This window comes from Parasteatoda tepidariorum, chromosome 2 (genome assembly GCF_982258835.1).
Source record: "Parasteatoda tepidariorum strain Cologne lab strain chromosome 2, Ptep-v5.0, whole genome shotgun sequence".
In the NCBI taxonomy this organism is placed as follows: Eukaryota; Metazoa; Arthropoda; class Arachnida; order Araneae; family Theridiidae; genus Parasteatoda; species Parasteatoda tepidariorum.
The window spans coordinates 112,595,435-112,611,619 of record NC_141756.1 but is presented as its reverse complement, the minus strand read 5'-3'; the positions used below and the strand labels follow the sequence as shown (position 1 = coordinate 112,611,619).

The 16,185-nt window shown below is 29.8% G+C and overlaps 1 protein-coding gene across 2 annotated transcripts in view; it reads right to left on the bottom strand.

Moving 5' to 3' along the window:
• Window positions 1-16,185, bottom strand: part of Ufl1 (UFM1 specific ligase 1) — a 178,834-nt gene that overhangs the window by 143,278 nt on the left and 19,371 nt on the right. Inside the window, exon 1 of one of the 2 annotated variants that reach the window (XM_087158055.1) lies at window positions 4,442-4,632. The exons of the other annotated variant lie outside the window; for it this stretch is intronic. The gene's annotated coding sequence lies outside the window, so the exon portion shown is untranslated. Of the gene's footprint in view, window positions 1-4,441; window positions 4,633-16,185 lie in introns of those variants that run through there. 2 annotated transcript variants of the gene reach the window in all.

Here is a 16,185-nt window from a genome sequence, read left to right as displayed (position 1 = left end):
TCTAGATCAGTGTTCCCCAACAGTCTTAGGATCAAATGGTACCGGGCCGCCCATTTCATTGAAACTGAATTTATATTCATAGGTTTATATCCCTAATTAAAAATATCTGCGCTTCACTAAAATTTCATTAATTTTTTTTAAAAAAGAGGCCCCCCGAAGGTAGTGACATAAATTTTTTAATGTTTGTACTGTAGCATTGTCTCCGATAACCCCCAGATGGAACCGTCTCATTGCAAAGAAACAAGCTCAGGGTTCTCATTGATTTAACGTTCTAGTAAGTTAAAATGTTAAATCACTTTATGTTTATTTTCTTGTTGTAACTGTATTTTATTTTGAAGCCATGTTTAAATACAATCAAATTAAAATTAATAAATCAAAACAATCCAAAATATGAACAATCAACGCCCCCCCCCCCCAGAGGGGAGCGGTAAAATTATCAAACGTTGACAGGTTCGTGGTGATAAAAAGGTTGGGGAACACTGCTCTAGATATTTCAAAGTTGAAAGAACGCTAAAAAAGTGTCGAGATAAAGAGTTTTTTAGATCGCAAGTTCAGAACTAAATATGTTCTAAAAATTAGAAAAATATATTCTAAAATATTACTCTAAAAAGTAGAGTCATGAAACTACTGATAAATATGTATGTAATGATAGTTGACTATAAGTCTACACACAAAAATTATAATTATATTTTTAGAAGACAAAAGTAATTATGCATTATATAAAAAAGAATTGGTTTACAATAAACGTACATTGAGATTTTTCTGAAAAAAATGCATTTTCTATTAAGAAAAAATTCCGACATAACAAGGCTTTGAGAAGAAATCCTTCGTCTTAGGAATTCAAAGTAATATTATGGTGGATATATAATGCCAAGGGAAGAAAAATAAATTCTTTTTTTGACGCAACAAGGTTTTCGAGATATCGAGAATATACTGTATAAGTAGATATCTCTTTTCATTCATCTAAATTAAAACGAAAGAACAATTTTACCTTCAAAATGAAAAACGTAAAAAGAATTTTTGCTCATGAGCAAGAATGAATTCAACCTCCCTTTCGACTCTTCCAGTTTTAAGAAGACGCCATACAGCGGGAGAAAATTTTCGGCGCAAATTCTCTTTCTCCTTATTTCTAAATTTAAATTTAAAAGAAGGAGAAAGCAAGTTCAGGCAAACTTTGAGCAAGTCATGGAGTTTGAATTGCCGAAAAAAAATACTTCAAAATACTAAAATACAACTAAATTATTAGAAGAGGACTTCTCAGTTGCGCAATCCTAAGTTATCATCTCATCATTTATTTTCATTTGTATATTTCAAAAATTTTCTTTTCAGTATTTGAAACTTCCATGGCTTTCTCTAGGTTTGACTGAATTCACTTTTTCTTTGCTTTGCTTTCTTTGCTTCAAGAAGGAGAATTTGCGAGGAAAAATTTCTCCAGTTGTATGGCGTCCTCTTAAGTGCCCTGTCAAACTTTTTCAGTACTTAATACATTTCTTGAAGTTGAGAATCTTAACGTAAAAAGGAATGAGAAAATGGCTACAGTTGACAAAATAAATAAATAAATTGCAAAGTTGTTTAAAATCCAAAAAGTTCTCATTTAGAATATTCTCTTCAGAGCATACCGATTAAGTTACCTAGTTTTTAATGAGGATGGAGAAAAAAAATGAGTCAAAGTATTGCACACAGAAATTGAACAATGGATAGAAAATAATGATTTTCACCATCTGAGAAGATTAAAATCGCCCCACGTACTTCAAGTCATTCCTCCACCAATTCGTGCTCAGTGAAAACAATACAGAGAAAGTAAAGAAGTTATGAAAATTCCTCATTATTTTTGTATAGATTAATTAAAGAGCAATAAATTAGTAAATCTATTGTACTAGCTGTTCGACTGGAATTTATTCCTGTTGAACAACACATAGATAAAATCATTTTGATGCACTTAATTATTGAATTCAGAGTCATTGATAAATCTGATTATCAGCATTTGATAGGTTTCTCCCTATGAAGGAAAGTATAAATAAAAAGATGGAATTGCTTATCTATCGTATTATATTTATAAAAAGTTTTAAGATTTATATTAATTGATACTGTTGTTAATATTTTTTATTGAAGCATACTAAGAATTTTTTTAATGAGATTTTTTTTAACAGATCATAGCTACTTTCGTATCTATGATTTCGTAAAAAATAGAGTTCAGTAAGTGAAATTTCTGCTAGCATTTAGACAGAATTGCAGAATAGTGTATGATAACAGCATTTTGTCAAATAAATGTTTTATTCATTTACAACTTCTGTTTTTATTTTCCATTTTTTTCAGTAAGGGATCACTTACTGACTTATTTATCTTCCTCGTGCCTATTTTATTCACCTACGTGCATTCCCGGTAGTCGGGGACCTCCGTGAAGCAGACTCTGGTATTATTTCTTTGTGGTGGCTTCATCATCCCCCATAACCGATAAGTACAAAAGAAATGTAAACTTTTAAAAATTCTCTTTAACAAATAGTTCTCAATTGTAGCATTCTTTTTTTTTTTTACGAATCCAAACAATGCTTCATTGAAATAACTTTTCAAATATTAAAAAACATTATGTACCTAAAACGCTTTTCGAATTTCAAATTGTGGTTTTATCCTTGCGCCATTTTTCTAATTAGAATAGCTGGTTTACGACTTAACAAACACTTTAACCTGACAATCATGAGTAAACCTGACAGCAGTTACAAAAATAGCTTATTATTCTGTTAAAAAAAAAGCGTTATTTCGAATGACGACAGAAGGAATCAACCATAATCATTAAATGAATGCCATTCACGAGATAAAATCACTCCCCCCCTACCCTGGAAAGAGACGTGACATATGTGATGCAATTGGCTCTAGAAACAAAGAGAGCGATTTATTCCATGTCTTAAGTGCATGCAACAGAACATTTTATGCAATGTGGGCCTTCATTATGTGTCGTTCGACATCGCGTAATGAAGTGCTGGGCAAGACAATAGACGGGGTGGGGCACACATTATTCCAATCATTACTGGCCTCTGTCCAGAGAACTTAAGCTTCACATTCGAAGTTTTGTGTATAATCAGTTTTTATATTTTTTTTCTTCAATGCTTCGGATAAATTTTACTTTTATATATATGTGGGAAATAGTGCAGCATAGGAGTAAATGATGACGATAATTTAACAAACATAACAATTTAATAGAAATAAAAAGATACGTAGAAGGATATAGCAGTTAGCATTATTGACATGTCTCGTGAGAGCTGCCTTCTCGCAGTGGTCTCCGGAATGCATGTGTCTAAGAATTAGAGTGTTCTATGGTATAAAGTAAGAGTTAATTATAAATTCGGGAGTTTCCCTTCGGGACTTCCCCTTCTGGTCTGGCTGGCGCCTCTCAATGTCAAGAGGATGATGCAACTTCCTTTAATATTACAAGATGGTGGATGACGCAATGTTCGCAGTTGTTACACTATGGTATTGAAACCTACATATATTTTTCTCTCTATATCATCTTTAAAATACGTTGGTGTTAGAAATTAAGAGAATTTGTAGACTGGGTCGATTATCTCTAAAACTAATCAACCGATTTTAATGAAATTTGATGTGTGCATACGTTGATAGTACAAAATACGTTGATACAATACAAAACAAAGAACCATTCAACAATTGTAATACACAAGCATGATAGTGCGTAACACTTGTTGGTTTCAGTTGCAGTCAAATGGAATTCAAAATGGCTCTTTTTTTTGCCATATATATTTTTGATGAAATATTTTAGTAATACTTTGGATTACAGCTTTTTAAATATAATTCCAACTTGGAGCTTTTTTTTATAAAATAAATTTTGCTTCATTAAAAATGAATTTGATATCTTTAGAATTTCATAATAATGATGCATTATGGTCATTTATTATCGATGAAAAGATTTTCATTTTAATATTTATTTTATTTTAATATTTATTTCATACATTATGCATTATCATTGTGGTTTCACCTCTTTATTGTTATCCTTCTTTTTTCCTCTTCAACTGGTGAGAAATTAATATGTAGGATTGACGATTGTATACAATTAGAAAACATCCTGACTGCAATAAAAATGTGTATAATGTAATTTAAAATTAGGCTTTATCGATTAGATTCTTAGATTCTTTTGTGATAGTTATCACGGTAAAAAGGTTTATCAACAAAGCAATTCACATCTTGTAATCAATGCTCAAACATTAAAGATTTGAATTAAAATGTGTCTTATCACTTGATTCTGCACGTTTCATTCTTAAAATTCAGATCCACGGTTAACAGTTAATCTACCATCTAATTTAAAAAACGCACGCCAATAAGTTTCTTTTCAGAACAGAATTATCGTCTGCCACTTGTAACGCTCAGAAATGATAATGTCGGCCATAAAAGAAAACTATAATCGGAAAACATACAAATGATCTGAGCCTACCTTGATCTGTTATCTGTCGAACAGTCCTCCACAGGGAAATAAAATCTTGTCAATTGAAGAACAAACGAAAGTTTCGATTCAAACAAATAAATTGTTTCAATTTCAAATGAAAGAATGGCAACAGGAAAGACGCATTCAGGAGCTTAAGAAAAGATGATTCAGTCATTGTTTGGCTACAGCAGATTTATTCTAAAGCAATTTTCTGTCCCTTTCTAGAGAAAACCAGCAGTATGACTTCTTTAGTCACAAGATAATCCAATCGCCTGATAAGAAGATAAAAGTTGTTTATTGCAAAACATTATCGATATGTTTTTAGAAACAATATTCAAATCGAAACGTTCACAGAAAATAAACGCGTGGATTTGAAAGCTGTATAAATATTTCACTTTTTTTTAATCATTATTACTACTTTTTTGTATCATTATTACAAATTAATAGACGGTTTATAAGATTCTATGTAAAATCTTAATTATCAGGTGATACTATACAGCATTATTGTTTTTAAGCGGCTGTAACCGGTTAGCACTTATTTACATTCGTGTATCAATTGATTAACATTGTAATGCAATCCGTTAAAAACAAATACAAATAGGAAGTATATAAAAATCTCCTGAATAAAAACCCATTACATGTATGTTTAATTATAAAAGTATTGCACATAAACTCGTACAAAATATGTCATTATTAAAAAACTACAGTGTGTCTAATAATTTGATCTAATTATGACAATATAATAATATAAAACCTGATATAATAAATATTCTATATTTATATAACATACCGTATAATGTATGCAATCGTCGAATTTATATTGAATATCGTCTAATTTGACCAATTGATACACGAAGGTAAACAATTGCAGACCGATTTCAGCCATGTAAAAACAATAAATGGAATCACGTGATAATTAAGATTTTACATTGAATCTTATAGTGCAGGGATGGCGAACCAATGGCACGCGTGCCATTTATGACACCCGACACAATATTTTGGGCACGCCACAGATCACATTTGTTATTACACTATGAATTGTTATTACTCAAATGCTATTACACTATGAAGCATCTGTAACAATTAAATTAGAATTCACAAAAAACACGCAAAATAATAAACAATTATTAATGAAAAAAATTAACAATTAATGCTAAAAAAGCAATTAATAACCATAAAAAACCAGCTAACAATAAATAACTAACAAAATAAATAAACAGTCCTGCTTGAACTAACATCTTACAACCTAATATAAGTTATTGGTCATCTAATCTGCAACAACAAAAGTTACACTGATGTTACTTTAAGTTGAATTACGCGTATAACTGAGACATTACAAAATGTATTTTTTTCAATGTAATTAAAGAGTTTTGAGTTGATAGTATTTAGTATTATTATTTTCCCAATAATCACGAAGGCAAAATTATTTGACGGCACGTCTATGACCTCATTAAACAATTTTTTGAAAAAAATGGCACGTTGGTGTATAAAGGTTCGCCACCCCTGTTATAGTGCGTCTAATAATTTGGCCACTGACTGTATATTAACTTGCTTTTGTGACTATAAGTTTTGGAATCTTGCGATGAAAATTTCGATCACGTCCCGACTAGCTCGGGAAACTAAATCTCTACTAGAGCCAGCCTTTCTTGATGATTATACAATTGCCAATAGGTTCCTAATCAAAATTAGCAAAATTCGCCGTTTTTTTTTTCGCCGCAGGGAATTTATCATCAATCAAAATTCCGATCACTTTCCGATTAACTATAGTTCTCAAATCTCCACTGGAGCTCTGCATCTAAAGACAATACGAATTTTAATTATTTCTTTATTGCTACAAACAAAATTTCGCCTCATTATCACCAAAGGGAATTTATAGCCAATCGTAATTTCGTCATCCTTCTGACTGACTAACTAGAGAGCTCAAATTTTAACAGGTTGCTTCGTGCCGGATGACCCTAGAAGTTTCAATTGTTTCTTGACGAGCAGAATTTAACGCCAATCGAAAATTTGACTATTTTCGAAAACCCACAAACTAACAGACACAAAGCTAAAAATAAGAAAATAATAAAAAGAAATTTAAAAAAAAACTTTCAACTTTTTTTTTTCAGATCTGAGTAAAATGAAATATTTTTTAGTCTGCCTGAAAAATTAAAATTTTATTTAACTATCAGGCTGTGCGTTAAAAATAACATTATGCAAAGAGTATTCTTCCAAATGAAAATAATGCTGAATTAATAATGTACTTCTTGGAGTATTCAGGTGTTTAATGATGTTAATGATTTGTATGTAATGATGTTCAGTAACATTAAAGTTAAATTGAAATCATAACATAATTATATCATTTAACATAGGAATAAATACTATTTAATAACATAGCTTATATGTAATTATAAATGCCTCGTACAAGATAAATTGAATTAAAAACAGAACTTAAGCGTAATTATGTTACGCGTAATTACATGTAAATTTATTTTAATTAATAGCATAATTTTCCACCCTAAAATGTGGAGGGATTGCCTCTCTCTCAGAAAAACATATTTGATTTGATTTTAATGCAAACCTTGTTAGATTTAAGAAGTCACAGATTTCGACGAAAATTAATCATATTAAACTAATTTTTTATGAGAAATAAAGCATGCTCCTTTTTGTTATGTATATATAAATCTACCCTCAGTAAAACATTTAAAAAAGGTTCAACCATGTGAAATTGCTGCAAACAATAAATATGCAGTTAAGTTGAGCCATGTTTCCATTCAATGTATCTGTAATCAAGTTTAAGATAAATTTCATTTGCAAGATAATGTTATTATTTATAATACGAGGATATATGTAGGTATATATATATATATATATATATATATATATATATATATATATATATATATATATATATATATATATATATATATATATATATATATATATATATATATATATATATATATATATATATATATATATATATATAACATAAAAAGCTTCAATTAATCTTTTTATGTCATTTCTTTTAAGACCCTTTGCTTTTTGTGGAAATTGCGCGACCTATTTGATAAGCCAATTACAATTACTAAGTTTTCCCTTGCTCCCTAAACTGAAACATTGTACGGATTTACTTTGCAAGATTTTCCCTAACTTTTATTGAGGAGCACAACGATTTTGTGTCACTCTCTCTCATTTCCATTATAGTATAATGAATGAATAAAATTAATTTGGTCTTTTGAAAATCATGTGTCTGTTTGTTCTGCTCACACCGACTGCTAATGTTATATATATATATATATATATATATATATATATATATATATATATATATATATATATATATATATATATATATATATATATATATATATATATATATATATATATATATATATATATATATATATATATATATATATATATATATATATATATATATATATATATATATATATATATATATATATATATATATATATATATATATATATATATATATATATATATATATATATATATATATATATATATATATATATATATATATATATATATATATATATATATATATATATATATATATATATATGACGCCCGGTGGCTGAGTGGTAGCGCTTCGCGCTGCCGTGCCACAGGTCCTTGGTTCGATCCTTGGGCCGGGCAAGGCCGACTCAGCCTTTCATCCCTTCAGTGGGTCGATAAAATGAGTACCAAGCATGCTTGGGAACTAACACTGGGGGTTCCGCGTTCGGCTGACCACCTGACCGGAACATATGCTCTTGCACCCCAGAGCCCAAGGTCAAGAAAACTGAGATGGGCACAGTCGGCCTTGGCCCTCTTAATGGGCTGTCGCGCCACTGAGTTAGTTTTTTAGTTATATATATATATATATATATATTATGGGAAATCACTGTCAAGATATTCTAAATACTGCATGTTTATTACGAGTTAAATAATATTAAACACCCGCTATTGTAACTAATATAGATATTTTTTTCAGTTAAATACAGTTTTTGCTCTTTAAAGGAGAAAATACTAAAGGAAGAAATTTAAAATTAAAACGTTTTTGGTAACAGTAGAGAAAGGAGAAAAAAGTACATCATTTCATGTGGCTAGAGGTAGTCTACCTCCTTCCAAAAGATAAATCTTTCAGCTATTTTTAAGAAATTATGTCGTTTACTTCAGCACTTTTTGTTGATCTACAATGCTATTACTATTTAAATATATATTCTGACGTCTGAAAAACTTTCTCATTTCATTTTTTCTTGTAAAAACTCAATTTAAAATTCTCAGACAAAAGCAAGTCTATTTCAAATATTAATTAAACTTAAAATCAGCGTTGGGGGTTTTGGACGTCCTAAACTTGTTTTGGATAGGACACATTGGTTTTACTGTCTTAAAGTGTCCAAATCCTTGAACATTGGTAAAAGTTCAAAATTCTACATGCGTCATCATCGCACACATAATAATTGCATTTATTAATAAATATTTGATACTTTTTATACTATTCGTTTTGACTTGTTAAAGGAAAATAATATAATTCAATGGAAGAAGTTTTATAACTTTTGAAGCTCCACAATTCAGGGAACAACAAAAGTGAATACCTTGTCCTTTAAATACGAATATATATGCTTTAAATACTGATAAATTATGTTTTTGCATGAGGATAAATAATGCAATATTAAAAATAATAATAAACTTTCTTAATAAAACAAAAACTTGTCTTCATTTTTCCTGTTCAAAAATTAACCTATTATTTTTCACAATATCTTTTAAATTGTGACATAATTTGAATAAAAGAGTTTCGGACAGTTTTGGACGAACGGGTCTTGGACAGGACGGTTTAAACCCTTGTGGATTAATCCATTCTGTTCTAAACCTTGCCAACTCTGCTTACAATATTTGTTCAAATGAAAGGCAAACGAGATTCACGAAAAGCTCATTATAACAATACCGCCAGCTATCTTAAATCCAGAAACTTTGTCGTTAGAACATACTCTTAATTCAAAGTAAGAGTCGAAGATGTTCAACATAACTTATCACCTCTTTTACAACAATAAAAGGTGACAGATACATTCCTTTACATTCTATTAATCTCGACAACGACTCTCGCTATCGCCATTTTAATTCGATTAAACCATTCCTTTCCGAGAGCATGTTGTCTGACACGCATCCAGCACAATGTCCAAACCGTTCTCTACGCCCCCGATTGTCGGGGACACAGATTATTGTCACCTCGTGGTCACATTGTTTTTTCCGTATAAGAGAAGACTCTTTTTTGTTTCAGACGACGTGACACATTATTAGTTGGCGATTGTTTAAAAGATTTTCTTTTTTTATTATTTATTGGCAGCAACTAGTCTGTGACGCCGTAACGATTCAAATAGGATTATGGAATCCGATCTTTGATGGATGGGGCGAGGCTGCCTAGTTTGACAAAAGGGCTTCACTTTTTTGATTTGATAGATGTCTGTTTTGGTGACAGATTTCCGGACTGTTTATCCCTGTAATTTAAACCTCAGTTCGACCAGTTACATGAGTTTATCTTAAATGTGGAATGAAAAAGGTGTCTTAGGTAGTCTTCTGTTCGTTTCTTAGAGTCATTTAGAATGTTCGCTTTTGTGTTTTGTTGCCCGTGTTCATTTCCATACCTCAAAAATATTCGATGACTTCTGATTCCTTTTCATGCAATCAGTGGTGGTCAAGTATGTGTAAAATGGAAGGGGGGAAAAAACCGCGATATTCACGATATTATGACGCGATTTTCCTAGAACGGGAGTAGACTTTAAATATGGTAACTAATTTGTTCAGGGAATAATTTAAGATACAAAAACAGACATAAAAGTGAACATACTTTGAATAAACCTCCTTTTTTCAATTCCTACTATTAATTCACACCTTCCCTATATATTTGTTCAAATTTTCAATCGTTAATAAAATATTTCTTATTCATCCACTCATGTTCAAATACATTTTTTTTTAAAAACTTTTACTGGATGACACTTAATGTTAATATATTTTTTTTTCTCAAATATTAATTCATTTATTAAATAGGGATGAGCGAAAAATAAAACGGAATTTTCTGATGGGTTAAGCAAGCGTTCGTTATTGTTTTAAATTTTACTCTAAGCGATTCAGTTTTTCACATAATTTAAAGATAATGTCAGTGATAATTTCTAACTCATAGTGATATTTGATAAAAAAAAATTGTTTATCGCTCACATTTAAATGTTTCATTATTTTATATTCGCTGTGTCAGTTAAATTCAATTAAGAGCATGACGTGGTATCACGTGTGGTTTACGTCACCCAATTTATACTTTTATAGTTGTCTGATACCACGCTTCCTTTTTTTTTTTTTTTTTTTTGAAGTTATACTTCTTATGCGACTTCCAACAAGGTTGCGTTAAACGTTTAACGCTAAATTTTTATTGGCCGGTAAATCACGTGGTAGGATCCAGTTTTCCTTCATTCATTTACATATTGTTTTGGTTCTCACTGGCATAAAAATAATAAAAGTCTTAAAAGTATTGTTTTTCTATAAATATTTTTTTAGTTTGTTTTGATACACATATAATTTAATAGGGTAGTATTTTTTATTTTCAAATTTAGTGGATAACAATTGTAAAAAATGAGTGAAAACAATCCTACGGACGGATTTAAGGTTATGTCAAAGTACGTCTTTTGTGAATATCAATTGATTGTTACGTTTTCTCTTTTCTAATAGCCATTTATATTTCACCGAATGCAGCCATGAGGGATATTAAATTATTTATTGCAAAATCTTTATTGCCACTATCCACTGTAGGTTCAGTGAAGAAATTGATTATTGTGAGCGGCCTGTGATCCTTGCTGGAGATCTTAATGTGAATTTCTCGTTACCTGAAGCTGAAACATTATAAACCTTCCTTAAAGACAAATTTGGATTGGAAATGATAAATGGTAGGAATGATCCAACAACCAAAGGAGTAACTACCATTGATACAGTTTTTGCAAGAAATATTGAAAAAATAGAACTCAAACATTTCGTATCTTACTTTAGTTATCATAATCCCATTGTAAATGTTATAGATTTGGATATTTCTCCACTCGAAAATGATAATTAAAAGATGCGATCAATTGTGAATTGTAAGCAATGTTAATAAATTTTGTCTTAAAGAAACAATGTGATTTCACTAAAAATTAATTTCTACCACTTCCTATTTTCATTTCCACATTACGAAGTTTCACTTCTTCCGCGCGGAAAAACTCCACGCACAATTTTTTTTTTTAATACATTATTAAGATTCTTTTTATAAATAAGATTTTTTATTGTAGCATATTTTTTTATATTATAATACTTTTTCACATTTATGTTGCGTATTCCTCTATATCTCTGGAACTATTTCAGAAAATTCTTATTAATATTAGTTTGAAAACAATTGTGAAACTTGCTTAATTCTGAAATAATTTCACGGTGATAATTTAATAGTGATAATTTTTTTATTTTTTATTGTTTTTTTACATCGGACATAATTCACAGCAAAGAATTACATTTTTTTTTATATTAGACTTAGAATTGTTATTCTAAGTTAGCATTTAAATTTCATGGAAATTTATTTATCTATCTTTAATTACTTTATTTACTTATTTTTGAGCTAGAACCAGACTTAATTTATATGACTCCGTTTACTCAGCATATTCATGTTGCGTCATAACGTTCATATTAAAGCTCAATGTTTCGAATGCCAGGAAAAGGTGCTGGCTCAAAACTGAGCTGGGAATTCCCCAATCCTTTTACCGATTTTCAAAAATTATGGAAAGAATAATTTTAGACTACACTTCACAGGAAATAAGTATTTTTTTTTTCTGATTTCCCTCAAACTAAACCTTTTACAAAGATTTTTTTTATAGCTTTTTTTTGTTTCCTTTCTTAAGGGGGGAGAGAGGGAGTGAAATGAACGTGCCTGACTTTTTTTTTCTTATAGATCCATTCAAAATAAATTTTTAATAAAATTTTTTTTTTCTTCTAGAAAATGTAAAGTTTTTTCTCCATTTTTTTTAAAACCTAAAACTTGCACTTACTGAAGCACGTAACTCTATTAAAAGACGATTAAAGGGTTAAACAATGCGTAATTTCAAAACATTTTTAAAAAATATATACGTCAAATTTTCGGTTTTATTAAAATTTTACACGTTCTTTGACGTCATCCTCGAGTATTATTTTTGTTAGAAACAATTTATGTTTCTAACAAAGTTAAATTATCAAAAATGTATTTTATAAATATTTTATATAAATATTTGAATATTATATAAATATTTGAAAGAAGGTTTTATGGCATCAAAAGAGAGTTTTTAGAAAATATGACGTCAGTTCAATCATATCACATCAATTCCAAATGATTCTTGCAATGCAAAAAATTATAAAAGATTCATAAAAAGTTTTCAACGAATAACAACGTCATTCTATAATATTATATATATATTTTTTTTAATATTTTTCATTTTATAACCATTGCTGAACAGCCGACCCAATTTTTCGGTTTACGACTATCAATGTTCAACGCCGCAGCCTTGTCATTTTGAACCCAATCCAGAAGACAAGAAAACTCCTGTATCAAGTAGTGGAAGAAATTTTGCCTTCGTGGATAACTTTTTGATGGAACTAACCCGCATTTACGTTACATGGAGAGGAGCACCACGAAACCCTCCCACGGGTAGCCTGATGGAAAGGGGACTCTAACCCATGATCCGTCCACCACTGAGGATATTTTACGTCAGCATTGTGGTCGGTGCAAGCCGGATGCGGAATTTATATCGATCAGATTCGAACCTGGGTCACCTCATTAAAAGGGGACGCTCTCTCCCCTGAGCAATCATGGCTCATAATATATGATATGCATGACTTATTTTAACACACGTTGATGCTCACTTTTTGGTTCGCGACCAAAAATTCACCGATACATTACTTTTCGTTAGTACAAATCTTCTATGGAAATCTATGGAAAGAATTAATTTTTAATAATAAATTAATGTGATTCATAAGAATCATAGGTTTCCAACCCTTTTCAGCTCACAATTTCCCTTTGCAAATTGAAAATTTTTCAACCTTCCCCTGTATATAAAAGTTCTTTAACAAAAGGTTATCTAACAATTAAAAAAAAATGTGTAGAAAACCGACATTCTGCAAACTATTATTCTTAAAGTTGCATTTTCATTTTCTTCTAAATAGTTTTTTAATTGATCCATAACAAATAATTATTTGTCTTTAAGGAAATTGATTAGACTTAGTTTTATGAACATCGAGAAAAATTTTTTTTTTTTAATTGTAAAATGTGAAGGAACCCGAGATACAATAAATTGCTGTTTTAAAGTTCCATTTTTAATGCGTTTCAAAAATTTTATTAATTGATCCATAAAAAATTATTATTATTATTTGTATTTAAAGTAATTGTCCAAAATATTTCTATTAATATTTTGCTTCATCCTGAAATGACCTTATCAATTAAATAGTTTATGAAGTGATAGGGAGTTAATTCTTCAATTTAAGAACCAATTTATGACGCGTCTATAACACGTAACTTTTTTTATCAGAACTTGTCATTATTTACTGACTTCAATTACTTACAAATTTACAATGAAAAGCAAACGTGACTAATATTTATGTAAATTTTTTCTGAAACCTCTAGCATTAGTTGATAATTGTTTGAATTGTTTACGGTTTTTAAACCAAAAACATTTTTATTGCATTTTAATAATTTTCTACGCAAATTAGTAATCACAATTTCTTCTTTATTTTTTTGAAAAGTAATCTAACGCTATCGCTTAATTGGTGTCTATGAATAAAGGAACCATCAATATTTAATAAAAAATATCTCATAAACCTTCTCTTGTTTATTTTCCTTACAATTTTTCGCCATTTTTCCTTCAGGCATTTAATGACCTTTAGCGCTTAGAAACTGGGAAAGGTGGGGAAAGAATTTTCTCAACATTCAATTAAAACTTCCTCCAATTGTTAAAACAAAATGTCTAACTGTTATGAGAAAAAACACCCAAAGGAATAAAATAGAAACCTTTTCAACTGCGTGCTTTAAAACAGTTCAAATGAGACAATTAAAAGACACGAAAGTTTCAAAATACAAGATTCCGAACGTATTTTAATTCGATATTTTTAAATTATTTCCCGCCTTTAAAAAGAAAACTATTCAAAAGCCCCAGTAGGCCAAGGTCCACCCCTAAAACTTTACGATTATGCTTTAGAAAAAAATAAAAATTAATAAAGAGGTTTGTTTGAAATGATAAAATGTTGTTTTGTAGATAAATATGACAAATGGGTTTTTATTGTGTGGTGCGCCATTAGCATTGTAAACTCACATATCCGGATGGATAATTGAGTATGTGAGATGACCATCATAATTCTATGATATCGTATCTGCGGACAGCTTTGTACAACAGCAACAATAAAGAAAGGTCTTTCACAAAGGGTGAAAGGAGTCTGTAAAATAATTTTTCAATTCATGGTTAAAGTCATGTTGAGATTCTAACTCACTCTGAACCGAAGTAGTTTTTTTAATTCAATTCCTACAGTTAGTTAACACTCTCCCTATTATCTTGTTCAAATTTTCAGTCGTTCATAAAATACTTTTTATTCATCCACTCAACTTCAAACTTGTAGTGGACGACACTTGATGTTAATACATTTTTTTCTTCCAAATATTAATTCATTCCTTAAATTGGGATGAGCGAAAAACGAAATGGAATTTTCTGATGTAACCCATCAGAAAATTCCATTTCGTTTTCGCTTGTCATTGTTTTAAATTTCACTATAAGCGATTCAGTTTTTCACATATTTTAAAAATAACATCCGTGATAATTTCTAACTTTATTTGAACAAAAAAAAAATAGTTTTTGCGCACATTTAAATGCTTAATTATTTTATATTCCCTGCGTGAATGAAAAACATTGCGTGGTATCACGTGGGGTCCACGTCACGCAATTTATATTTTTATAGTTGTCTGATACCACGCGTCTTTTTTTTTTCCAATTCCTACAATTAGTTCACACTCTCCCTATATATATATATATATATATATATATATATATATATATATATATATATATATATATATATATATATATATATATATATATATATATATATATATATATATATATATATATATATATATATATATATATATATATATATATATATATATATATATATATATATATATAACTTGTTCAAATTTTTAATCGTTGATAAAATACAGGGTGTTTATAAAGTCCCGGACCCATTTTGATGTTTAATAACTCATAAAATAATAAAGATAGATTAAAACTAATAACATAAATGGTTAGATAGACTCAAAAAGTTTCAATGAACTTCCACGTGTGCCCCCTTCGTCGCACGGAGAATATCAAGTCGATAGTCAATTTCACGTCAGGTAGCGGCAAGCATGTCGGCATCCACAGAGGCTATTGCGGTTGTAATCCTGACTTTTAGGTCATCAATGTTCGACACGATTCTCCTGTAAACATTGTCCTTTATAAAAAGAAAAAAGTCCAGCGACGTTATATCAAATGATCTGGGTGGCCAAAGAATTGGACCTCCTCGCCCAATTTATCTTCCTGGATAATGGTCATTCAAAGAACTACGAACGATGATACCCCAATGAGGTGGTGCATTATCTTGTTGCAAAAAGACATGTGGCTGAACCTCTTCTAGTTGTGGAAATACGAAGTTTTCCAACATGTCTAAAGTATACGACTGATGAGACCGTCTTTTCTGTA